Genomic DNA, 26,468 nt, shown 5'->3' with positions numbered 1-26,468 from the left:
TCTCGCCCTTAGAAAACTATCAGAACCTCCCTTCCTCGATGCTTCAGCGAAGTGTCTTGCTTCACGGCAGATACACCCACAGAGGATTTGTTTTTCTAAAAAATGGCTCAAGTGTTCACTGTCTTTTAAAAGTTATGATTCTGAATTTCTAGCTTCCCCGTCTGAGCTCCACAGTGCTTCCTGAGGCAGCGGGCGGATCGTGCTTTGGGGGAGCTGCACGTGGGAGCCTCCCACACGTGTCTGAGGCCCCTTCCCAGCCTGCGGGGCTGCCGCCTCAGTTCTGCCAGCCGACACAGGTCCCGATGTCAGGACGTACCCCGACGCGAGGACGGCCTGGCACTGCAGCCGCCTTCGGGGCCTCTGACTTCCGAGGCGGCTTCGTGTCAGCCTGCGTTCCCGGGCCCACGCTCTCTCAGGCTCAGCGTTCTTCCTATCACCGAATCCCACCTGCGGGCACCTCTGCTGCGGCTCTGCTTTCTGTGTAAACTCGATTTCCTCATCTCGGCTTCCTAAGTTTCCGCCTTTTCTAGTTTTCCCCAATACAAGTAACTCATGACGTCTCTGGTGGCTCAGACATGGGATCTGAGAGAGACAATGAGAGCAAGATTTCGGCTTGAGAAACAGAAAGGATGGAGATGACATCTTCCAAAGGGAGAGAGAAACTACAGGAAGAGCAGGTTTGGTGTCGGGGGTTGAGGATCTTGGCTAGAGGTGTGTTGACTCTGAGACACCCGTTAAGACATCCGAGTGGAGGGACCTCAGAACAGCTGGATATGCTTGGCTGGAGTAATGAAAGATCTGGGCAGTAGACAGAGATTTGGGGGCCATCGGGGTGCAGGAAGTGATTAAAGTCATGGGACGGGGTAAAGTCGCTTAGGAAATACGCAGAGGGAGGACAACTGTGTGAGGACCTCCTGCAGCAAGGAGCGTCTTCTCAGCAGACGTGGGGTTGAATCACTCTTACTTCCTTTAGGTTGCTGTGAAAATGCCATGTCATCATTAACAAGATGATGCCACGCCGTCTCTGGTGACCCTATTTAAAATATGAATACCAATACCAGCACACGCTAAGCCCAGTAGTCCCTTCGTTCTCCTGAGTACCTTCACACCGTTGTATTATCAGATGCACCACATACGTGTTCACTTGCCTACTCGTGTTTTTGTCTGTCTCCCATGTTGTAAGTACGTTCCGTAAGAAACAGGGACTCTGTTCACGCCTGCCTCCCCATGTGCAGAACACTGCCTGGCACATAACAAGTACTCCATGAACAGTTGCTGAATGACTGAATAATGAAAAATGAGTGTACAGATTCTCAAATTCTCTCCATTGTCAAAAACGAACTGGTATACCTCGTTTTATTGTGCTTCACAGATAACGCTTTCTGTTTTGTTTATACAAGTTGAAGGTTTGTGGCAATCCTGCGTGCTCAGGTGATAGCTAGCATTTTTTAGCAATGAAGTATTTCTAATTAAGGTATATACATTTTTTGAGACACAGTGCTATTGCACACTTAACAGACAACATCACAGTATAAACACAACTTCAAGTGCACTGGGAGGCCAAAGGTTGGTGTGACTCGCTTTGCTGCGGTATTTGCTTTACTGCGGTGGTCTAGGACCAAACCCACAGTATCTCCGAGGTGTGCCTGCATAAAATGGGTATTTCTGTGAATACCAGAATTTGGATTTTTTTTTTTTCAACACTGCATTTTTTCACGATGCCCACACTCTGCTTCAGGGCAGAGAAGAAACAAAGGAGGCATAAAAGGCCACGTGGGAGATTTATGTGAAGGTTGAAAAGGAACGTCTTTCTCTGTTCTCTGCCTTGTTCGGGGAGTTGGGAGAGGGAAGAGGCGAGGAGTGGGGAAAGAGGTGTCCCGTCCTGATTTACGCTGAACCTTGGGCTCCTGTGTCGCAACAGCAGCAGAATCACATTCTTCCCTCCACCCCCATCGCCTGCCCGAGTCTCCTCCAGGGACCTGCACAGAATAAGGTAAAGGCCGTGAGAGGGGAGCAACAGCAGGCCAGAATCCTCAATGGCAAGTGAGCAGTAAGGCAAACGCGCAGAAAAGCTGGAGAGCCAGGACTGTGGGAGGCCACGGAGGATGGAAGCAGAACAAATCAGTTAATACCAGCGTCCTTTAAAAACAGCATGACACTGAGTTTGTGGTAACGAGAGCCAGAAGGCAGCCTTTTGCTGTCACCAAGCATCACTCAGACCCCTTGCTGCAGTTTGAGGCTGCGTCTTTCGAGAGGAATGTGGAAAAATGTTAGACAGACACTCATGTAAGACCGACAAGTTCTACCTTCCACAATACGTAGATTTCAGTATTTCCAGCTCCGTTCTACTGAGTTACCCTGGTCCAGGCCATCGTCATCTGTCAGTCGGACTATGGCAACAGCCTCGTGACTGGTCTCCCTGCTTCTACCCCGACCCACACGGATTTGTCTCAACTGTGCGGCCAGAATGATCCTGTTAAAGCAGTGGGTTTCTCTTGCCTTCAGAGCCCTCTAATAACTTCATCTTACTCGGAAAAAGCCAGAATGTTTACAAAAATCTTACAAGGCTCTTCACTGCGCTCACCCACCCCCAGCTTGTGTCATCACCCTCTCCTTCACTCTGGCTTGCTCCAGCCACGCTGGTCCTTCTGGCAGTTTCTTTAACATCCCAGGTTCACGCCTGCCCCAGGCCCTTTGCACTTGCAGTATCCTCTGCCTGGAATTGTCCTCTTTCTGATATCTGCATGGCTCAATCCCTTGCCTTCTTCAAGCTTTGCTGAAACTTATCCAGATTCCAACTGGTTTTTATCATTTCTGTTACCACCACTCTGGCCCAGGCCTTCACTAGCTCCCACATGGATAATACTGCAGCCCCAGCCAGGCCCCTTTCTTCCTGCCCTGCCCTATTTTTCTCCACAGCATTTAGCACCTTTGAACATACTATGTATTTTAGTTACTTACGTATTTCTCTTATCTCCTTCCCCTCAACCGTAAGTCCCAAGATGGCAGATTTAGACACTATTTTTTCCCCTAATGTCCAGAAGACTGCCTGGCTCACATTTGTCATTCAATAAATATTTTTTGAATGAAAGGAAAAAGCAGTAGAAACAGAATTTATACAGAAATGTTACCTAAACGGAGATAAGCAAAGGAATATGTAAGTCTCTAATAGATGAATCCAGAGCCTAGAAATATGTGGACAGACTAAGGTACCAAATACAAAATGCTTCAACTTCGAATGTGAAAACAGGCCTCAAACTGCTGTACGAGAGACTCAGGGTGGACAGGGGGAACCTGCTGTTAAGTTATTCAGCAGAAGGTTGTAAGACAAAGCCGTGGGGTCGCCATGCCATGGAGGTCTGGAAAACAGGTGAAACTCGCTCTCCGGAGGCAGAGTGCTAGATGAGAAAGCTCTGTGCTGCTCTGCTCGGGGCCTAAGGTGCGCACCTCCCCAGAAGCCAACGTCACTCACTGAACAGCAGAGCCCCGTGCGCTTCCAGAGGGAAAACACATGGACTGACACTAGTCTAGGAACCGCCCGCTGGAAAGCCTGCTGCTAGAGTCTGGGCTGAGCCAGGCTCCTGAAATCTGTCAGAACGCCTTGGGGGAGATGAAGCCTCAGGTGGGTAGAGTGGCGGCTCTCAGTGTCGGCTGGTTGCAGGTGGCATCGGCCAGAAGGCTTTAAAAATACTAATGCCCAGGGCCAGTTAAATCAGAACGCACTCCAGGCGTGAAGTTTCTTTTTAAAGGTGACCAGGTCACCCCAACGTGCAGCTGAGGCTGAGACCTGTTTCCCGAGAAACATCTTGCTTCCTCTTCTTGTGATTGAAAAGTAAACCTACAAACCAGGTGCGGCCTTACGGGGAAGTCAGAGCTTTATCTGTGCCTGCAAAGCGGAGTCTCCTTACTTAAGACGGCTTCAAGACTCTGTGAACTCACGTTGTAACACCCCATCTTCGGTTAGAGGCGCCTCACCTCCCACCTCGCCCGGATCACCGCGTCAGGACGGACGGGCTCCCGCGCGGCTGCCCCGCGGGACGAGCCTGCGCTGCGCGTTCGGCAGGGTCGGCGTCCTGGACCGCAGCCGCAGGGCCCTGCCCCGGGAGCCCGTGGCCGGTCTGTTCGGCCACGGCCCGAGCTCGACACCCGGCCCGGCCGCTCCGGCCGCCCCCTCGCCCCTGGGCTCCCGTCTGCGTGCCCGTGTCCCCCGACAGCGGCAGCTCCGCGCGCCCCAGGACGACCGCGGGTCCCCCCCACCCCCACCCCGAGCGCCTTGGGAGGGCAGATGACGCTTCGCACACCGGAACTGCAGTTCTCCCGGGGAACACTTTCGCTCGGCAGGTGTCCCATTTCCGAGTGACAGTGGGCGCGGCTGTGACTCGCAGAGGCCTCCGTGCAAGTGAAGGAAAGCCCGTCCCGCCAAGCGGAGCTGCGGGCTCCCGCGCGCAGCGCCGGGCACCTCGCTCGTGCGCGCGACTCGGCCCGAACGCGCCCGGCGCCCCCGCGGGGCTGCTCGCCCTGCCCGGGGCACACGGTGGTGCCGGAGGAGAGCAGCCAGGCGACCCGTCTTTAGAGCCAGCTATTCTCGTAACGTAAGTCACTAATCTAAGATTTCATGGGCAACAGGACTGGAAATTACGCTTCTTGACTTAATCCAGGAGTTAGCAAGGAAGGGTGTCAGTCTACGGAAGGGATCCCCAAAGCCCGGAGTGCGGCTGCTTACAGTTTCTATTACCTGCATTGGAACGTCAGAGACGCTTTCTTTGAGACTTACTGTGTTCAGAGCATCCCATGTTAAGAGATGTTCTGTCAGTTTTCTCTTTGCTTTTCCACTGGCATTGGTTACTAACTCTGGCTGTAAAGATCAGCTTTCCGGCCTCTCGGTCAAACACTTAATAACGTTAAAGAACTGTAAGGGTAGAATCTACTTCGTCCAACAGCTAAATGAGAGCGCAGCTGGTCCAGCGGCCTGTTGTACGTCCGTATTTTTAATACAAAATTTGTAATTTATTATTTGGCGATGAAAGATACCACATGGGTTCAGTTTTTATATCGAAGGCTTAGTTTTAGAAAGGTAATAAAGATTTCTTTAATCTTCTTCCCAGGTGATTCTAACATAAAAATAGTGATGCCGCTTAGGAATAATCTTTCTAAAAATGAGAACATAGCTGTCTCTTTCTAAAGTACAGTGTTTCTGCTCCCTTCCCCGCTTCCACTAAGTAAATGACTTAGCTGGACTATGTGATGTTGAGATGGGGAATAACTATCTTAAAATGTTGTAGAGGTTGCACATGTTCTTTTTGGATTATATTCTAAAAACAAATCTATTTTAAAACAGGTTTCATTCCAGGGGTCCGAGCAAACACACCCAAATAGATTAATTAATATATCAGAGCCTTATGCTGTTTTCAGACACCATACTTACACTCTTATGATGTCACACGAATAATTCTGATTCAGTTTTGAATATGTCAACAGGAAGAGGGCTGGCAGAAACATAAAAATTCTCAGCAAACTAATTCTGAGACTCAAGCAGTTCCATGACCAGAAACGCTAGTTCAGCCAAACAGCAGTGCGGCCAAAGAGTATCAGGGAACACCGCCGTTTCCAAGATTTGTGGTTTCCCTACATAAGGGACCTATTCTGCTCTTATGTGGATGCGGCACAAGGGGGCCTTTTAAAAGTATGGTATATTTCAATTAAAAAAATCTCAATACAGCTGAGTAAATGTAAAGATGCTCTCAGTCAGACACACATTCTGAGAGGTTCCATACAGATGTCTGCTGCTTAACAGTCACAACACACCTTACTGCCTCACCTAAAACATTCTCCTTTTTGCATGTAAAATACTCTAGTATGAAACAGTCCTTTGTGCATGGCTCCAGTTTGGGTCTAAAACTGTTTTCCTTTCTATTGAAAAATAAGTCTTCTGAAAATCTCGCAGAATCAGAGAGTCACCAAACCAAGCATCTCTTTTCTAAACCGCGATGGCCGCTGCCGACTGAGCTCCCTGGGCAGACCGCTCACAATGCTGGGGATGGTTCATGTCCCTTCTGATGGCACTGACATGTCAGCAGCATTTTAATACAAAACTTAAAGGTAATTCGTGCAAATTCTCTTCTCTATGAAGCGACTCCAGTTTTGTGCATGTAGGGTGAAAAGAAATCCTGAGTCCAAAGCAATACATGCCAGCAACAAAACTGCTAAAGACCTTCCTGCTACTGCCTCGGGCTGCATTTTACCTTGTCTAGAGCCTGAACTCTCAGAATGCTCAGCTTAGTCATAAGTAGCCACATTAATCTAAAAAGTGAACATGAATGTAAGTTACCTCTACTCACCATTTTGTTCAACATGGTGCAAATTTTACAGCCAGAAAGACCTGGGGTTAAAATCTAGTTCTTTGGCAACCTCTTTAAATTATGCACACTTAGAAAAGTGCCTGCAGTAAATATGACAATTATCAACCTCATTATTTAATTAAGAAAGTATTAGCGAGGCTTCTCTCCTGGGAAGCTTCTGGATTCTGAAAAAATCCCATTTAATGTATGTTCCTCTGTGTCGACTTTTCATAGAATATGCTGCAAAGTATCCCCAAATTGTGGAATCTTCTTTAAAACATTTCGTAATTTTTTTTCCTTACCTCAGGATAGGCCAGTTTCTTCAAATCAGCCACCTCCAATTACATGTTTTATCTCTGTCGCATGGATGTACTGAAACAAAACCCCAAGAAAATGCCAAACTACCCCGATTCTTTAACCAGATATCTGGAAATACAAAGTCCCAGATATGCAAATCTGTTAGACCCTGTGCCCCCCAGACTACGTGGCTCCCGAAGTTCCTAGGCACCTAGCATCTCCGGAGCTTGACCCAGAGTTTGGAGGAAGCCTCAACAGCTAAGACCAGCAAAGATGAGGTCAGTGGAGGAGTTCCTGAAGAACAAGTGCCCAGCCCTCCCCAACCACCTTCAGAGGCTAGCCCTGCCAGCGTGAAATCACACCACTGTGGAAAGGCTGTTCCTCTGCCCGCTGCCGTCCACAAGCACCCCTGCCTTCATGGGGTCTGCAGCACGGTCGCTGCTGTAGCTGCGGGGCCCACATGTCCCCCTAAGGGAGACTCCCGGCAGCCAGGGCGTGGCCTCCACGAGCAGTCACCCACACGGCCCTCATGCCGCATCTCCCTTGTGAGGGGCCCCTCTGGCCCTGCGCCCTTTGTGGCCTGAGCTGGGATGGCAACATCACGGCAGGAGGGATCGCTTATGGTCCCCTGATGTCCTGTGTCTCCTTTTCTACACGACAGTGCGTGTTCTAGGTCTCTTGAACAGGCGTGACCATGTGGCCTGGTCCTAGCCAGTGAAACAGAAATAGAAAAGATGTATTCAACACTGTGTTGTGTCCTTAAGGAAAGGAGCTTGCCCTCAACATGCCTTCACCTCATTTCTGCCCTGGGATGTAGGCTTAGTGTTAATCGTCTTCAGTTAGACCAGCCAGGGATGCATGATAGCAATGGTGGAGCATGAAGACTCGAGGCGGCTGAACCCTTGACATCACAGACACACATGATCAGGTTCCCATTAGTATGAGAAAGAATAATGTCCTTTCTTATTTAAGCCACTATTAGGAGGAGGCAGAGACAGTTCAAATGCTATCTCTGACAGCATCTGAACTCACAACCCTTAGCCACATGTGGCAGTGCTCCCATCGGAGTAGGTGAATGCGTCCAGCTGGGGAGTATGAGAAGCCAGAAGATACACACGTGTATTTTCCAGGCACATTGACTTTACTCAAAGTGTCACACTGAAACCAATAAGGACATAGTTTCATGTGCTTTTTAGAGTTAAAATACAAGGTATTAAGTGAAATTTGGTACTTCACACGGTACACTTCTAGCTCTATTCCAGGTTCCTGAAATAAGCAGAAAATCTCTTCCATCCTAAGGGAGGCTCTGATGGAAAGCTGGAGATGCACTGGCTGCAGAAAAGACATCTGGCTGGAAGTCCAAGATTCTAGGCCCAACTCCACTTCCGATTACACGAGACAAGCCCTGCTGCCCTGCTGCTCTTCAGGTCTGTAAAGCAGACACACGTCTGCATGCCCAGTCCATGCACTGTCACGCCTACGTGCACACTGCTGGGCTGCCTGGGAGGTAAAGACGACCTACACGTGCTCTGGGAAGGCAGTGTGGTGCCGGAGCTGTAACCCAGGAACAAGGACACCCATGTGGAAGCCTTCTTGCTGTCGCTCCGTCAGGCCAGGGGTCTGCCTCTGCCTTTGCTGCTCCCTCCTCTTGGATCTCTCTCTCCTCAGACTGGTTGGCTCCTTCCCCTCCTCCAGTCTCTGCCTTATAAGCTACGTTTTTAATCGTTTCTCTTTCCAGATATATCAGTGCTTGCAAATGTTTCCGTTCTCCTGTGGTAATGCTGCCCCTTGGCTTTGCCACACGGGTATTTGTTTACCCTGCTCCACCTGTCACAGAGGATGCCCTGAAGGACAATGCCTGGTTTCCAGCCTCCTCAAAGGAGAATAGGTCTGGTGGTGGTTTGCACCCAGTATGGTCTTGAATTAAAAACACATGGTTGATCTCAAGGGACTATCTGGCCACACCTCCAGGCAAGACCACACTCAACCAGGGCAGAGAGCCCCAACCCCGTTCAATTGTTGAAACCTTCCGAAGACCCAGTGAAAATTCTGTGAACTTTTGAAAATTGCGGAAAGCCTAACGCCTTGATGTCAAAAGATTCTTAGTTGAAACGTCCCAGTTCTTTCCATTTTCCCACATAGGTTCACTTTTTCAATGCTCTAATCTTTTGTGATGGTCTCCCGACTCTGCCAAGCTTTTTGTCTTCCTGTTTATCTGTGTAGTCCTAAATTAGACTGCAGGAGTTAGCGTGGCAGTGAGAGATTCCCAGAGGTTCCTTTTCTTTCAGTGCAGCCTATTGTGTGCTTTTAAGATTTACTGATACATTGCCTTACAGAAGAAAAATTGTTCCAAGCTTGTTTGTATAACTTGCAACCTCCTCCCAGAAAGAAATTAATGTTACTGACACAATGCTTAATTAATTGATTCTCATGAACTTTACTGACATTAAGAAATTCTGGTAAATTAGTTACCAGCCAGACAATTGATGAGCTGTCAATCAAGAGTTTAGTAGCCTTTAAGCAAATATTATTTTCTTTTGATGTTGAATCTAGTGCTTTTCTAACCATTCTTTGAATTCATCTACTAGAGAGATTTTCTTTTATGGGAAACTTGTTATAAAACTTTGGTACATGCTAACAACAAAATTGTCCTTTGGAGGTAGGTAATTAGGTTTGCTTATTTCCTTATTTTATTTTATTTATTTAATGGAGGTACTGGGGATTGAACCCAGGACCTCGTGTAAGCTAAGCATGCACTCTACCACTGAGCTCTACCCTTTCCCCCAAAGTTGTCTTTTTTTTAGTGAAGGAATCAGTTAAGTTGTTCTATACAGGGAGAGATAGTAAATAATTAGGCCTTACAGGTCATATCTGGTATATGTTGCATATTCTTGAAAAATTTTTTTAAACAACCCTTCAAAAATGTAAAAATCAACCTCAGCAAGCGGGCCATACAAAAACAGGCTGCAGATCCAAACTACGTGGGCCACATTTGCCAATTTCTGTAGTGATGGTCCTTGGAGGGCCTGTGGGGACGAGCGCACCTCACAGGAGCAGCCTCTGGCTCAAGGAAACGTGTGACGTTCACACTGTTCAGATCCCTTTCTTCGCTTCTTGAGCCTCAGGCTTTTTGCTGATTCATGACAATCTGAGCACTAGAATGTCAAAGTCTAGTAGCCATCTGCAAGCATGCTTGTTCTACTGGGCATCTACATCATCTACAATGATCTACTATCTACTCTGAGAGCTTGGAGAACGGTTTGGGCCCCAAGAACTGGTTAAACTTGAGGTTGGAGTTAAAGCAGAACCCTTCCCCAGGATGAGATTAGAGTTATTTTGACATCTGAGTGACATAAAGGACCCCCAGGAAGGGAAGTCAAGTGTAAAAGCCAAAGTTGCTGTCCCATGTTTGAGAACTCCCATGACCAGTGTTTTGCATTTGACCCACTCCACGGCCAAATGTTTGTTATATTACTAAGAAAAACTAAAGCCCTTAAAAAGGGTGAGCAACTATGCATTGTTTAAAAAAAGAAAGTATCCAAAACTTGGAAGCGAGGCAAAGGGAAGGCAGAATATCCTTTTACTGTTACACTGAAAAGTCATTTCCGGGGCCCATCCAAGGATAACTTAGAAAAATATACTCTTCTTTGACTTGCTAATTACTACTGATTACCTTCCATACTTGTAGATTCTCTGTTAGGCAGAAGAGAGAACCCAAAACATTTCTTTTTTATTGTGTAGTTTGTATCTAACCATGCAATGTTCCTCTAACATTCTTTCTTCAAATAGTTCCAGGAATGCCCTTTAAACCAAACGCTTTTCCATCTTGCTGGCTTCTCCGTCCAGGAGGTGAATAGCCCTTTGACATGTTCACTCTATACTCACTTCAGTCATGTTTATCTTTTAGAAAATTACCCTTTGACAGCACTCACAGAAGTCTCGTTACCTTGTGTTTTGCTTATGGCTGGTTTGTGCATAAATCTGCACTCATATTTGCGTTTGCCTAACAGTTAGAATTGCAGGTAGGACTGGCTCAGTGGTTTTCTGTATATCTTCCTGTTTCTGTAAGTGGTTACTTACAGTGTTCTGTGCTGTTCTGGTCTGTTCTGTTTTGTTGGTCAGTGAGCTCTTTGGGCACCTATTAGACCGAAGCTTCTCACTTGCTTAAGAGTACCTCTACGAATGAAGGCTCAGTGGTCACGGAGTTTGTCCTTTGTATGCTAGGAAAACAGCTCCTTAAATAGATTCACTTTGAAGTGAAGGGAGAAGGGGAAATCTGCGTGGGTGACTTCATAAGGGTGTGTGGGAAAGAGTTAAGGGAAATTTCTGCCCGGCCTTGGTCTGATAGTGAATCCAAACAATAGTTCTAAATAGACCAAAACAGATGGAATCTGCAGTTTATAAAGATAGTCCCTCCACTTTCACCCTGGGCAGAAGAGTAGTGCCTGAAAGAACGCTGACTGGGGCAAGGTGTTTTACTGTGAAAAGCTCCTCTGCCTCTTTCCAGAGGGAAATTAGCAAGACTGTAAAAACTCAAATGAGTGAATTCACATATTCCAAGCAGAAGGTAATAAACACACAATCTACAATAAACGAATATGAAAAATGTCCACCATTCCCCACTGCCCATAACAAAAAGAGTTAAAAACTGCACAAAAGGAAGTTTGGAGGTAACAGGAGGTACCACAGGTCACCAAGGACAAGGGACCCCCAAGTGTGCAAACAGCTTTCCGGTTAGCCTTCAGCAGCACGTTCTATATTTCTTAACCAGAACTTTTAATTCACAGCAACTTAGTAGTACTTTAAAAGTACTTTGTGAACTACAACTGAATTATATAAAAATTCAAAGTTCAGTTGGTATTCCTGATAATGAGGAGTTCTTGGACAAATTAAACCCTTTTGTTAAATTTTGTTTAAAAGACAGTTAAGTGTCTTAACCCTGATTTTCTTCTAGTTTGGGGAGATGATGTAAAAATTACTCCTCATTGATATCAAAATGTTAAAGAGATATGATATGACCCAGCAATTCCACTTCCACACATATTTATCCAAGAGAAATGAAAACACATGTCCACACAAAAACTTACACACGAATGCTTATAGGAGCGTCACGCCTCAGAGCCCAAAGGTGGAAACAACCTGACGTTCTATCAACTGATGAATGGATAAAGAAAATGCGGCATATCCACATAATGGAAAATTATTTGTCAATTAAAAGGAATGGTGCACTGATACCTGCCACCGTGTGGATGGATCTCAAACATATGCTACGTGGAAGAAGCCAGTCACAAAGGACCACCTACTTTATGACACCATTTATACGAAGTGTCCAGAATAGGCAAATATTTAGAGACAGGGGCTAGATTAGTGGCTACCCAGAGCTTGGGAGGAGAGGAGGGTATGGTAGAGAGTGACAGCTCATGGGTGCAGGCTTTTTTTTGGGGGGGAGGGGTGATGAAAATATTCTAAAATAGATTATAACAGTTGCATAATTCTGTAATTATACCAAAAACCAATAAATTACACACTTTAATCAAATAAATGGTATAGTATGTAAATTATACCTCAGTAAAGCTGTTACCAAGGATTTTAGTTCATGCCTGGCTGATCTGTTCTCCGACAGGATGCCTGTTTTAATCCTTATATGTGTCTCATTAGTTAGATAATTACTTACACTAAAAATGTACGTCTTTGTAGAAATGTTCAGCAACACTGATTGGAACTAGTGCCAGTTTACCTGACGGCTGTTGTGCTGCTGCAGCGATGTGAAACCATGGAGTGTCATATTCCCCTGGTATGTTTTCAATATGAACTATGATTATATGATTCTTAAGTGGCAATGTAAATTGTAATTCAAGATAATTAATATTAAGACCTAGGGCTAATATTAAAATCAGATAATTAGTGAGTAATCTTTGGCAAATACTATCATATGATAGTTTTAACCTACGCATCATATCTAAACATAAACATAATTTGTCCTTCATAATATTAAAGAAGACTATAATCGTTGTCTTATGTTGATAAAGTTAACTTTATTTTAAAAGCTACGGTCCAACCCTTTAAATACCACCACCCACCACCGCTTAGCTTATGTGACTTGTATGATAGATAACATGCAATGAGACAAAACGAACTATTTTTATTACCTTATCAGAACAGATAACTGCAACTAAGGAAAAAATGGTTTTGAGATGGTCTTTTCTCAATATGAGGCTGCAAAATTATTTACTTTCCATATATTCTGCCTAGTTGACGAAAGGTACTTTTTCACTCACCCAAACCAAGTGTGTTCTTTCAGAGGGGCAATTAGCCTTCCTGCTTTTGTGCTGCTTTTCAGTATTTCAAAATTATAAATAATTGAAAGCAAAAATAGTAAGAGATTTCTGGCCTGTAGAGAATTAAAATGCTGAGATTTCTTACACATTTTATAATTCATTGTGGGTAACAAGCCGGCCGCCAGCATGGCCTTCTCTTATCACTGGGCGCCAGTATTCTTATCTGACAACATTTTAAAATGTTGCTTTGAGATCGTTTCAAATTTGGAGCAATTAAAAAAGGAGCAGTTTTCTATCACCCAAAACATGTCTGAGACATACTAGACAGCCTCTAGGTAGCACCAAGGGTTTGCTCCCTCTCCCGTAAGCCAGGATGTGGCACTCACAAGAAAAAGAGATGCTAGAGATAATTAGTTTTAATTTATTTGCTCCTTAAATTTCTTAATTAGGTCAACAGTAGGCTGTTCTGTTTATTGCAGTCACATTATGGGGAAAGCTCTCAAACAAAAAAAAAAAGAGTTGATAGGTAAAATGTTGTTAATTGTGATAATGTCATTAGATACCCTTTCAGGATAAGTAAAATCATGTTCAAATTCAGGTACAAGGGCTGACTGAAATAGTGACTGTCAGCAGATTTACTTCTAAGATTTTGTTCATAAATTTTAAATACCCACCTGTCAGTTAGAGATTAGTGTGGCATTTATCTGTAGTTGTTGCTTTGTAGATTCCTTAAGATATGGAATCCTAATTTCAAACACAAAGTCTGTAAGGAGAGAGACTTTTACTTCTTCCTTACCAACCTTCAAGTCCAATATTTTTTCATCCTCTTGCACCAGCTAGCCTCCTGTATGATGCTGAATGAGGATGAGGCTTGTCCTTGGAGCTAATCAGCTAACCACTAGCTGTTAGCCAAGAGTCTAGTGACCTCAAACCCACATTTTTTTATCTAGTCTAACAATGATACCTAATTATCCACTATGCTTATAAAATATCCCTGGTAAGGATGAATTTTTTAACCGACCTACCAGAAGTCTTTTCTCTTACATGTAAGACTAAAAATAAAATAAACCTTTAACACATATTTATAAATGATCTTTCCAAAAACGTTTCATAAAGCCTCTTCAGTCTACTAGCTATCCACTGCCATCTCCTCAGGGTCCATTTAACTTTTACCCTAATGGCATAGAGTTAGTCTTTCTCCATCTTGCACTTCATTCATCTATTCATTCAACAAATATTTACTGATCCTTTGCTACGTACTAGGTACTGCTCTAAACACTGGTGATACAGAAATGGACCCAAAGCAGACAAAAATGTAGCATATTTGTACAGTTGGCTCATTTGTTTTTCTTCAGGTATAACCCTATACTTCCCTCAAGTGAATTTCATTGCTCAGTTATGACAATTTCCTTTCATTTTTTTTTTTTTTTATTTTGTCAAGTTCATGCCCAGTCCTTGCTTTGGCACTTTGCTGCTCTGTCCATCATGGGGCCACTCACAGAAACATCAGATACATGTTACGCCATCCAGATCCTTAGGTGAGATGCTCAAACACTCAGCTCAGATCCGAACCCTAGACACACCACCCGCGGCTCTCCTCAGCTTCAGCCACGTTCTGGCTGCAGGGACCCACACGGCTGGGCATGAGCCAGAACGATGCTCTGTGTGCTGCACAGCGTCTCCTGACTTTGCTGATAAGGACACTGCCCTGGACCCTGCTAACGTCAAAGGGGATAATACAAATTGGCCTGACCGTGTCTTCCTAATGAAGCTATTCTCACAGCTTTTTTAAAAAGTCAAGGTGTTGTTAGCTAAATAATCCCCTACAGCATTTTTTTCAGAAGTTGGATTTATAGGTTATAACTTTCCCATTAAACAAAGATATTTGAACTTGTTTCTAATTTTTGTAACTCTCTAAGGTATTTGATAAAGTAGTTAACTAACTTTTATTGATTTGATAAGTTCTTCATGTATACAGGAAGAACACAGAACCCATGAGTTTTCATATACTTAACTTATTTAGTGACTTTTATCTGGGGTTTATTTTGATGTCCTGACTTCGTATTTTATATAATACTTGCTCCTAATTTCCAACTATATATAGAAATATTTCTATGCAGGTATGTCATGACCCTATTAAGAAGGATAACTTCTAATTACACTCTCAAATTTCATTTCTAGAATGTAAAATAATAGAAGGGGAAATGGATACACTCTAAGACGGTAGGTTAGAAACTTTACTGTAAAATACGTCATTAAATATTTATTGCACAACTCTTTCGTGAGTGGCTCTGCCCGGGCACTGGGCAGGGGCTGTGGATACAGAAGTAAACAAGACGGTTATGTCCTGGATGGCCTCCATCTCTATGAGACTTTCACTGCAGGTAAAATCAAACAGAAAAAATGCTGAAAAATAAAGATATTTCTGGAGGTTTGAGGGTAAAGGAAAGGGAAAAGAGCAATATGGTTAAAGTAAAGCTGGAGGAGAAGAGGATTTTGGGGGGAAGGGAGCATGCCAAGGATGACAGCCTCCAAATGCTGAAGGAAACCAATGCAAAAGGAAGCCAAGCTCTTCTAAACCCTTACAGCTCCGAGAGGGGACACCAGAAGCCCGGGCTAACACTCCCTGGGGGACTGGAGCAGGGACCCGCATGTGAGAAGCTAAGAATGATCTCAGAAGCCCCACCCTCCCCAACAACTACTTGTTATGAGCTAAAATCTCGTTGATAGGGAACACAGTGTTTCATAATTATAAATAACTAGCTTAAAATGCAAACCCTCTAATGAATACAAAGTAATTTATACTCATGAATAATTGACCTGTCACAAGAATGAATGGTTATTATCAGAGCCTTCCCAGCATAACAGAAGTGAGTAAATGAAAGATGTTGAGCATTTAAAATTTGGGGAGGGCTTCCCATCCCAGAAACAAAAGACTGCAGGTAGAGGAGGCTTTGGATAACTTTGTGAATTTAACAATCTTGCCATGGTGAAACTGGGACAATTGAAAGCTCCATAGTTTTTACAAATGTATTTCAGTTTAAGATCCAATGAAGTTGCTTTTTTATAAAGGAAAAAAAAGGGCAATCTAATTGCAGATAATTTGTTAATGAAGGTATCATCTGCATTCATATATACATACATATTGACTATCCTTCATGTCTTTTAGTTCCATATGGCTCTTTTGTGATTTTCAAACACAATCTAGAATCATGCTACATCATGTATTCTCAATAGGGGGGCAATCTTGTCTCCGTCAAAAATTGGGTCGGAGGGGGAGGAGGGTAAAAGAATCTTCCGGTGTGTAGCCTGCCAACAGGTAACAGCACACAAACAGATACACAGAGTGTCTGTGGCGTTACAACGTATCTGAAAAAGGAGGGGAGGGACGGCAACAGTGAACTAAAGGCTAAGATGCGCCCCTCACTCCCGCCGGGCCCGGGGCGTGTTTATCCCACCGCCGGCCTTGCTCTTCCTCCCCGCCCCGCCCCAGCGTGGGCTGAGCACCTGTCCCTCTGAGTTCTTAGAAGGGTTCTTGGAAGAGCATATCCCTCTCCTGGATTCCTCTGACCCAAAATGCTTCAGTCATCGGGGGGCATTTTCAGTTATTTCTCTAAGCTCTAAATTATTTTTCTTAAAACTGATTTTTGAATTTTGCCTGTCTTCTCTTTTCTCTTCTTAGCTCTGTTCATTCTCTGAATACAACCATTTCTCCCCTGACTGCCACTCAGAGGCTGTCGAATCATACTTTAAAGGGACACTCATCCAACCCCAGCAAAGGGTCTCAGATTCACTCACAGAACTTGTGATGGTGTGTTACCCTTCCACGTAGATAGGCCAGGTTATTTCTGTTTGTTTCACGCCTGGGATTGGAAAAGAGCTTAGTAATTCTCTACCTTTTAATACTTCCAGGAAATTTTCAATGTATTCCTGCCAAACTATCTATTTGAAGCAAAGCTCTAAGAACCCCTCCTGCCCAAGCGCTGGGAACAAACAGGAATATGTTAACATTCCAGATGTCTGAGGCTGCACTAACCTCTCCCCTCTCTGCCCATCTGACCCCACCCTCCCTGTCCTAGTTCTGCGGTCTGGGAAGGACCCACCTCTAGCAGCTGCACACAGTGTCCCAGTCCTGCTCCACGTCTTCTCCCTCCTCCTGTTTATTTTCTTCTGTCTCCTATCTGTGGTGAGACTGCCTGGGTCTTCTCCCTGTGCTGACTCTCTCACGAGGTCACTTCTGGTTGTGCTGTCCGTACTGTGCCAAGGTTGGTCTTATCTTCCACCAAAGAGGTCGAGACCCTCTTTGCCTATTACCTCGACCTTCTCTCTAAGGCAGGTGCAGGTATCCTCGCTTTTCAAAAGCGCCCCTTACACCATTTCACTTTTATGAAAGACCCACATTTGGTACCTGCTCTCACTGACTGAAAGAAATCCAAAAGGATTTTTGCTTTTACAAAGAAAGGCAAAGGCAAAAAGCCGTGTCCGGCACTGGTTTTGCAGGGAGCAGGTACAGAGAGGCAGCGCGCACCCAGAGCACAGCAAGAGCAGCCGCAAGAGTGGCAGGGCCTGGCTCCCTCCCCTCCCAGCATCAAGCCCCGTAACTCCGACAGTACCTGTGCTTTTTCTCCGTTTATTTTGTGCATCCATTAGTAAGACGTGCCCTAAGGTTAACTGCTTCTTTAAGCCGTTTCAGCTTAGGTAAGTTTCTGTAGGAACTCGAATTAGGGCGAGCAGGGAAACCTGCATTCCTTTCCCTCAGGTAAATTATATTCCCAATTAACGAAATCCATCTGGACCGTTACCCCATCTAAAATGTTAAACTACTCAAATACTGTTGACGTGATCAATATATTTGCAACCTAATGAGGTTATTATACCACCACGGGAACAATTTATCAATGAAACATAGCTATCCCACATGGTACCTAATGGCCAAGGCTTTGTTTAGGAACTGCGGCCTGCCAGTAAATTAAATGCCAGTTAAATGGGCAAAGAAGGCTGGGAGGAACAAGTCCCAGAAAAAAAGAGGGAGGCACCACAAGCCATCATGTAACAGAGACAAGCAACCTGGGCATCTTTCCTGATTATTGCAAGAACCTCTCTCTAAACATCTGACTCATCCTTCATTCAGGAAACTGAAGCCATCTATGTTTCATACAAAGCAAAGAATATGAAGAAATAGAAAAATGTCCCTGTCCTCAAAGAGTTTACAGTCTATTGTAGAATATTACCTGAGCAAATAACGGAAAAAGTAAAAAATAAATAAATAAATAAAAGTATTAGGGGTACATGTTGTTTGAATTATAAGTGAACCGACAATAATTTTAAAGGGAAGGTCTATGGGCTCAGGAAGGAGGTAGCATTTAGGCTGGGCCTTGAAGGAGAGGCAGAATTCCAGCTGGTGGAGGCTCAGTTAAGGGGGAGGTGTGTGGTGGGGAGATACCTGGATTGTCATGGTGCTCTGAGTGATAAGCAAGGCTGAGCTATCAGGAGAGGCAGAAAACAGGAAAGCGTCTTTGCCAAAAAATACAAATTCCAACCCATTGAAATATGGCTAATAATATTCTAAACAATGTGCAGAGTGGAACAAAGGAAACACTACATAAGGTGAATAAATGCTTTTAAGTCAAGACCATAAAAAAAGAGTGATTCACACATTAAAGATGCTAAAACCAGATAAGACCTTTGTATAAAGAGTGAATCACTGACAGCGCTGACTAATGGCTGCATGTGTGTAAAACACACAGATATAAAACGAAGGGGGCACATCTCAGGGACAGAGTGTGTGCGTAGCATGCACGGTGCCTCCGTTACAATGAGCACATGAACAAATAAACCTCATCTCCCCCCAAAAGCAAACCCTAAAAATAAATAAACAAGTAAAAGGGTTAAGAAACAAACGTAAAATGAAGCAGAAACTTCACCAGTGCTAGAATACAGTGGTCCTGCCGTCTATGAAGCACCTCCCAGGCGACAGGAGCTGTCCTCGTCGCTGCACTTAACCCACACGACAGTCCGGCTGGGAGGGCTTCAATGATACACACACGATACACACAAAGAGAGTGGGGCTCAGAGAAGTTCAGTTAGTTGGCACTTGTACTGTGCAGTTACCCCGTGCCAATCTAGAATGACTTATATTTTAAGAGAAATGAAGGGAATTCAAAGATACCCGCACAGCGATGTCACCTCCTTGGTTGCAATATGCTTTCATGAGCGACCCAGCCCTGGAGATACAGCCAGTGCTCCAGGCACTGAGCATCAGGTCTTTGGGAGAGTGTGCTGCAGCCCGCGAGGCGGCGGCGTCGTGCGGGTGAGGGCCGCTGATGGGCACAAGTGAAATGTTCATTTGGTTAAGCCCTGAATCAGTAATTTAATAGAGCTCAGCGGGAAGAATGGGGGTTTGGGAAGCAGATGGCGCTGACTCCAAATTTGAATCCTGCTGTTCACTCGTCACATGGAAACCCTAGCCGGGCGACTTTACTTCCTTGACCTCCATTTCCTCATACTGTCGTGACAAGTTAACAAAAAATTTATGTAGGAAAGAAAAAAGAAGCAACTTTGGATGACAGAAAAGTAAGTGATTAAGGCCAAAGGGGCACTAACTTAGCTGCACCGTCTTGGGTACGTCACAAACTTTGAGCCTCCCTCTTCCATGAGTGTGAACGGCTGGCCATCTACCTTCAGGGGCTGTTGTCAGATTCTGAGATAATGTGTGTGAGGCCCCTAGAGCAACAAGACTGTTTTATAGTGATGCAACACGTTAAATTATTAACACAATGCTTGGCAAAATAAGGATGAGTTTCTACCCTATTTCTCTTTAAACCTGGGCCTTATTATAAAGTTATTGGTAACTACAACTTAAAAATACTACAGACTATTAAAAAACCATAACAATTTGATAAAAATTTGATACTTTGGAGTTTAAAATATTGTGAATTTGTATTGTTTTTAAAAGATAAATGTCATATAAGTGAAAAATCATTCATTCTTTTCTCTTACAGTTCCTAAATTTTTTTTTAATTTAAAGCATTCCCTTCTAAAAAAGCATTCCATTACGTGCCTAGTCAATCTGAAAAATAAGAAATTAGTATCATTAACAACCGCTCTGATAATTTCATTAAAAAGAAAGCTGTTAAACATGCTCGCTATCTCTGATCTGATGGTTGGGTCAGTGGGCCTTATCTGTGGTCAGTCTATTATGTGAACCACAGAGGTACCCATCTTTGCAAAGCTGCTCCCCACCTCTCCCTCAAAAGCGAACAAACTGACCTAAAGAGAGTATTTAATCACTCAAGGAAAGCAAATCAGGGTTACATCCCTGGTCGTCCCTATTGAAGCAAGTCACAGAAATGCAAATATCCAGATGAGAGTTGTATACGTCTAATCTGTTACCTATGTCCACATACCCCACACACGGTTTATGAACCTGAGCAAATTTTGTGAAGTTCAGCTTACATTTGGGGTTTACATAAATCATTAAAACAATAAAGAAAGGTAATGGGAAAACATATAAAGCTAATTTGCTCTGGCGATTTTTCAGTGTTGTGCCACCCAAGAGGTGACCACTTGTCCTCCTCTTTCACCTGGATGGCATCTTAATGACCTGTCCGTGAAGAAGCCTCGCGCAGCCTTAGGAACCCACCACACACCTGCCCGGAAACGCGGCTGCATCTCCTACACTATGGAGGGCCTGGAAGAAGTGTGCGACTGCCATTCCCTTCACCTGTTCCTCCCCCAGAAGCTGCAAGAAACAAGTCATTCAAGCCTCCCTCCGCCCAGCGCCGGCCTCCCACACGGGGTGATTGGTTCTTATTTTTTTTTTTACTTTAAGGAGGATGGGCACTTGAAAGTGCTTCCTAACTGGTTTGTTGGGAGTTTCACAAGCTTAAAAAGAATTTAAAAGCGAAGTTTGGCCCTAAGCCTCTGAAATTCTGTCCTGGGATGTGGGTAGCGTCTGAGCACTAGACGCTGGGCACGGGCGAGGTCTCGAAGCGGCCGGAATGGATGTACCCTGGCGGGCGTGGGGTGGGGGAGGGAAGACCCGGCCGAGGGCGAAGAGAAAGGAGTCAGCGCCCGCAGAGCACATCCCAAGGCTCCTGAGCTGCTAACTGCATCCCTAACCAGCTCGTTGCTGAGAGCCAGCCGGAAAGGGAAAGGCCGGTGCGGCCGCGTTCGGGTCCGAGGCAGCGGTCCTGGCCTCAGCGGCCGGCCTGGGCACCTGGCCGTGGGGCCCGCGCGATCCGGCGAAACCCTCTCTCCCCTCGGGTCCTGCCAGGGAGCACATACCGCCCTCTTCGGAGACCTTCCAATTCCTTTCTCTCCCCACAAGTGCCAACTTCAGGGGCTCGGGGGCGGCAAGGGGAGAGCAGACCAGAAGGGGCAGGCCCTGGGGTCTCGGGGGGCTTTAAGGTCGGAAAGAACGGCCATCGCCCCCAGAGTGGCCCCGTTTCCGCCTGGTCCCATCCACCACCTCCTCTCCAAGCAGAACCCGCCGCGCTGCGCTTGGCGCCAGACTGGGGACCCTCGCCCGACGCTGGGGCTGGCGTGGGGTGGGTTGGGTAGGGTTGGCGGGTCCCCGAGCCCCAGCAGCGGATGGCTCCCGGGACCACGTTCCGCCTGCCCGAAAGCCGGGAGAAGGCAGGGGCGCGAACGAGGCGGGGCGAGTCTCGGCTCCGGCGCACCTAGCGGACCAAGCCCTGGGTCCTCGGCGGGCCGCCCCTCTCCGCCCCATCCCTGCGCGGTCCCCGCCCTTACCTCCGGGCGCGAGGGTGCCGGCAGCGGAGGCTGCTGGGGAGCGGCGAGCTGTCCCCCGGCCGCGCTCAGCGGCGGCCAGCGACAGCGGGGTCGCCCGCGGGGCCGCTGCTCATGGCTCGTCGCTGCCGGAGCACTGCGGCCGCGGCCACGGCGGCGCCCTCCTCCTAGTCCTCTTCGCGGGCTCCGAGCCGGGACGCAGCTAACGCCCCGGCCCCGCAGCCCTCCTCCCCTCCGCCTCCCCGGTCGCGGACGGAGCCGCCTCCAGCGCCGCCCCGCGCGCAGCCCGGCCAGCGGCCGCCAGCGCCGCCCAGCGCCCGACCCCGGGGTCGCCGCGCCGCCCGCCGGCCCGCTGTGACGCAGGCCGCCGGGCCCGGGAACTTCCTCCCCTGCGGAGACCACCCCGCGCCGCGGCCGCCGCCCGCCGCCCGCCGCCCGCCTCCGGGGGCTTCCTTCAGGGCGAGGAGGGAGACCTCCCGCCGCTCCCCGGCGGGGCCGCCCCCGCCAGCGAGACGCCCACCTGGCGGCCTCTGCGCGGGGAGGCGGCTGGGCCCGGTACCTGCCCCCATCCCCAGCGGCGCGCGGAGAGGCCGAGGCTTCCCCGCGCCCGGCGCCGCTACGCGACCGCGGCTCCTCCCCTGGAGCGGGGAGCAGCCGCCACCAAAAATAGCCCTTCTGGGAACTCCTCGCGAGGACCGGAGTCGGGATGGAGAAAACCCCTCCGTTATCACCCTCCCCCCACTTAGGAACAGAAGGGTGGGAGGGGGTGGTGGGGCACACTGAGGAACTCGGAAGGCAAAGCCAAAAGCCAGTGTTCCTGGACCACAAAGCCCACGAGCCCCCTGACACCCGAGCCTGCTCTCCCGCAGGAACCCCGGCGTTCCCGGACCCCGACAGCCCGGCTCCTGGATCTCTCGGCAGCAGGCCCGGGGGTGCTGAAATTGAGTGCTCCGCGTGCAGTTTCGTACTGTGCGTGAAGGAGGTGACCGTGCACGTCAAAGCCACCTGTTGTTTAAAGAGTACGGGAGAGGGCTTCCCCCACCTTTTTAAAAATTGATCTGAACCATGCTTGTCTTCTCCGATTTCCCTACCCAATTTCAGGATGAAAAAGTGAACTCTGCCTTCTTGAAAGCTGACAGTAATCCGTATGGAAAATCTTCTGCCCAGTGGAAAAGTATACAGACAAGATAACTAAGTAATATGGGGTCTTTGGGGATTGCTTACCGTTATTAACTCTTTTAGGAGCACCCCAAATTAAACTGTTGCTCTGTCCTGGAAGTCAGGACAAGATGGGTGTATGCCAGTAGAGCAACGTAGACAACTGTCTTTCACGAGTTGGTTTGTTTTTACACAGAAAGCCTTAGGAAAGCAGGCGTCTCCTTTACCCCATTTTTATTTCCAAGCCAAAATGAAAATTTGTCCAAAAGCTGTTCTCTTGGGCTTTTACCTGATTTTTCCCATGTTCCTCCCACAAACCACTACCCTTTTTCCAATTCCAGTGCTGTTGCTGAGGCCCAGAAGACTACCCGAAACCCTCTTGGGCCTTAGGAGATGAGCCTACCACCAGCCACATCTAGGGTAGGGTCTTCCTTCTGGACAGTAGGTGGGAAAGTTCCTGGGGAAAAGGCAGAGGCTGTCTAGCAATTTGCTAAAAAATGCAAGTACCTTGCAAGCCACCAGGTAGTACCTAAGGTAGCTCCAGCCCTAAGTACCTTTCCTGGATGTAAACACTCAGTGAGGCGAGTACGACGGGTACACACGTCCTGTGAAGGGCCCTCTTCTCCAGGTGCTGTCTGAGTGCACCTCCATCCTCCGTGTGCCCTTGGCATCCTCGCCTCAAGCTTCGGCATCCCTGAAATGCTCCCTCACTACCCGCTGTCAGGGAACCATGATCCGAGAGCTTGGACTCAGGTGAGCCGGGCATAATCCCCGCTCTTCCTGTGTAAGTGTAAGGAAGTTACGGCTACTTTTTTTCCCCATCAGCAATATGAGTATTAAACGACAGGGTGCTGTGAGAATCAAATAAGCTCTTACACCACCAAGAACAGGGCCGAGCACGTTACAAGTGCTCAGGAAATGGGAGCTGTCGTGCCTGCTACTACTGTTCATTGACTTGAGAACAAAAGGACCAGGAACAGCAATGAGGTTTGGAAATGGATCTGAATCCCTGCAGGTTGAGTCCCTCCCCACCCCGCCCCCCACGGCTGCTTAAATTGCAATACTTTTGTCTGCTCTGTGCCTGCTTTGTAGCAGGGTGAACTGGACAGTTCTGCTTGCAGTCTGATGAGTCCCACGCACACTTAAGTCTGAGAGGCGCAAGTCTGAAAATCACTATGTCACCCTGCTTAGGACTCCTTTGCTTATTGTACAGAATGTAAGCCTCAAGTCTAGTCACCTCACCTCAGTCAACCTAACTGAAATCAAGACGCACGCTCACCAAGCCTTCTGTAAAGCACGAGGTAAATCAGCAATCAATCAGCCAGCTTCTGTGAATGCTGGACCCCGAGGGTCTCAAAGAGGAATGAGGCTTATTGCCTGATTCAAGGTATTGATGGACCGTGGGAGAGGGGATCTGTCATGCGCTTGAAGCATATAAACTGTTTTGAACTAAATGTGGTCGAAGTTAAGAGAAAGGCGAGGGCGCCTTGGGCCGGAGCCACCATCGTGATCTTTCACTCAGTACCCAGTTCTTTAGGCCGAAGTTTGGCATTCTGGGTGGCTTCCAGGGTGAGTTCCCACACTTAGACTCCACACAGTTACAAGTTATCCATGTGCTGGCTGACAACAAGGAGCAGGAGTAGGTCTTTCTGGGCCACGCCTGACCTCGGCAAGAAATTTGGAATGATGTAGATCTGGGCTCAAATTCTGGGCTCGCCGCTCACTAGCTGCATGACGCGGAGTTTCTTGCTCTTTGAACCCTGCGCTCCCCATCTATCTGCCGGAATAGCAGTACCTTCTTTGTTAAGGTTCTAGGGAGGCTTAGACAGAATTTCTGCAACCCCTTTGGGGGCGGGTGTGCAAATGGTGATTATATCACAGGATCTAGTTAGTTACAGGAGAAAAGTCCAGCCTATACCATTCCTTTAAGGCTTATTTCAGAAGTCGCCTTCTCTGTGGGGCTCTGCAGGCTCCAGGCAAATGTGACCCTCTCTTCCTTGTGCTCCCGCAGCACTGTTTTTCCAAAGCTCTGTTTCAGCACTTAGCATGCCACTTATCCCTGTGCGTTTGCTTCACTTCTGCATCTTTAGTCATTTCTACATCAGCACCCGGCACAGAGCCTGGCATTAAATTTTGAAAGAATGAGTTTTAAAATGTTTCAATTTCTTGTACTGGTTTTGAATTTCAGTATAATTTGTATTAAACTGTAGGCGCTAAGACCTGAACCCCATTGCTCATAGTTTACGCTAAAATCATGTATTATGCATATGTGTCTGCGTAAACCTTGATTTCTCAATGCTGGGCTTATTCTTTAAGACCAACCTGCTATACTTGTTTTGTTTTGTATGTGATGTCAGTTGATCCTGCCCAGTAATAGTGAAAGTAGAATCTAAACTCTAAACTAGAACCGCCAGCAGGATTTTGCCCGGCATTCTCTCCCCACCCTGTGCACATCCGCTCCCCAGACCGTTTCTGGGCTTTGTGGGAAGGATCCTGAGCTAATGGGAAACGTTGTTTCAAGTGTCAGCTCTTAACACTGTTGCAACCATTAGCATTTTCTGAATTAATAGCTGCAAGATAAAATCCACCTTGAGCAACAGTTTTGAAAGTCTCGACTCTGTGCCATTAAAAATACTAGGACAGGGGAAACCTTCCCTAGAAAATGCGCTGTGAGCAGGAAGTTGCCCAAGAGGCAATTTGGTCACATGTGGTCTTGACCCTGAAGTGGCAGTAAGGTCTGTGCCAGAGGAGAGGGTAGTGGTGCTGAGGACTTAAAAATAGGTTTCTAGAAAACTTTGGGTCAAGTTATTCTAAAATCAGTCCTGTATAGTTTATACATCTCCCTCAACACATACACACAAAAGACAGAAATTCTGAGATATTCCTTGGAAATAACAACAATGAACAGCACTTGCTGGGTACGTGCTACGAGCTACGTACGCGTGAGCTTTAGACGGATGGTCTCAGCTGGTCGCCACCGCCATCCGCTAGCAGGCAGTGTTACTCTCTCCTAGTGGCAGAGGAGAAAGCTGAGGCACGCTGTAGTCCAGGAACTAACTAAAGGTCCCCTGACCAAAGAGTGGCAGAGTCAGGGTTTGGACCCGGGTGAGTCTATTTCAGAGCATCTCAGGCCTAACCACTACTCAGTCACATGGGAAAGGAATCTTTGTTTTTAAATTGTATCCTTCAAGCATCCTCAGTTAGGTTGATGATGTCCTTTTTCAGTAGTTTCTGAAATTGCATTCATTTGTGCTTTTCCCAATAGTATACTCATGCCCGACATGTGCCTTCCTGGGGTGACTTTACAGCTTGCTCTTTAATTGAAAAGTCTGTTATGACTGAAAGCAAACTTAATGAAAGATCGTGAAGTGTCTATGGCTCTGATTTTAGGCAAAATGAAATATACCAGGCCAAGAGCCTTGTTCTTAGAACTCTGTATAAATGGACCAATGATTACTAAGTGACTTTCACGTGGTAGATGCGTAGTATAAACTCAAAGTGAAACATGCGTGTGGCGTTCTCAGGAGCGACCTTCTGCGCCTAAACACCACTGGTGTGACTGTTACTACATTTCATTTGCTTGCTACCATTTATTGAGCGCTTACAGCCACTGACCTAGGAACTTTCCACGTGTTAACTCATTAAT

General features: G+C 46.7%; 1 protein-coding gene across 3 annotated transcripts in view; it reads right to left on the bottom strand.

The window, feature by feature from the left end:
- LRRC8C (leucine rich repeat containing 8 VRAC subunit C) overlaps nt 1–22,312 on the bottom strand; it is a 68,515-nt gene extending 46,203 nt beyond the window's left edge. For 2 of the 3 annotated variants that reach the window (XM_074369891.1, XM_074369892.1), the window contains exon 1: nt 21,668–21,920. The gene's annotated coding sequence lies outside the window, so the exon portion shown is untranslated. Of the gene's footprint in view, nt 1–21,667; nt 21,921–22,184 lie in introns of those variants that run through there. The other variant, XM_074369893.1, reaches the window with a different exon arrangement.
- Nucleotides 22,313–26,468: the final 4,156 nt, after the last annotated feature.

This window comes from Camelus bactrianus, chromosome 9 (genome assembly GCF_048773025.1).
Source record: "Camelus bactrianus isolate YW-2024 breed Bactrian camel chromosome 9, ASM4877302v1, whole genome shotgun sequence".
Taxonomy (NCBI): Eukaryota; Metazoa; Chordata; class Mammalia; order Artiodactyla; family Camelidae; genus Camelus; species Camelus bactrianus.
The sequence above is the reverse complement of the archived record's forward strand: the minus strand, read 5'-3'. Positions and strand labels throughout refer to the sequence as shown.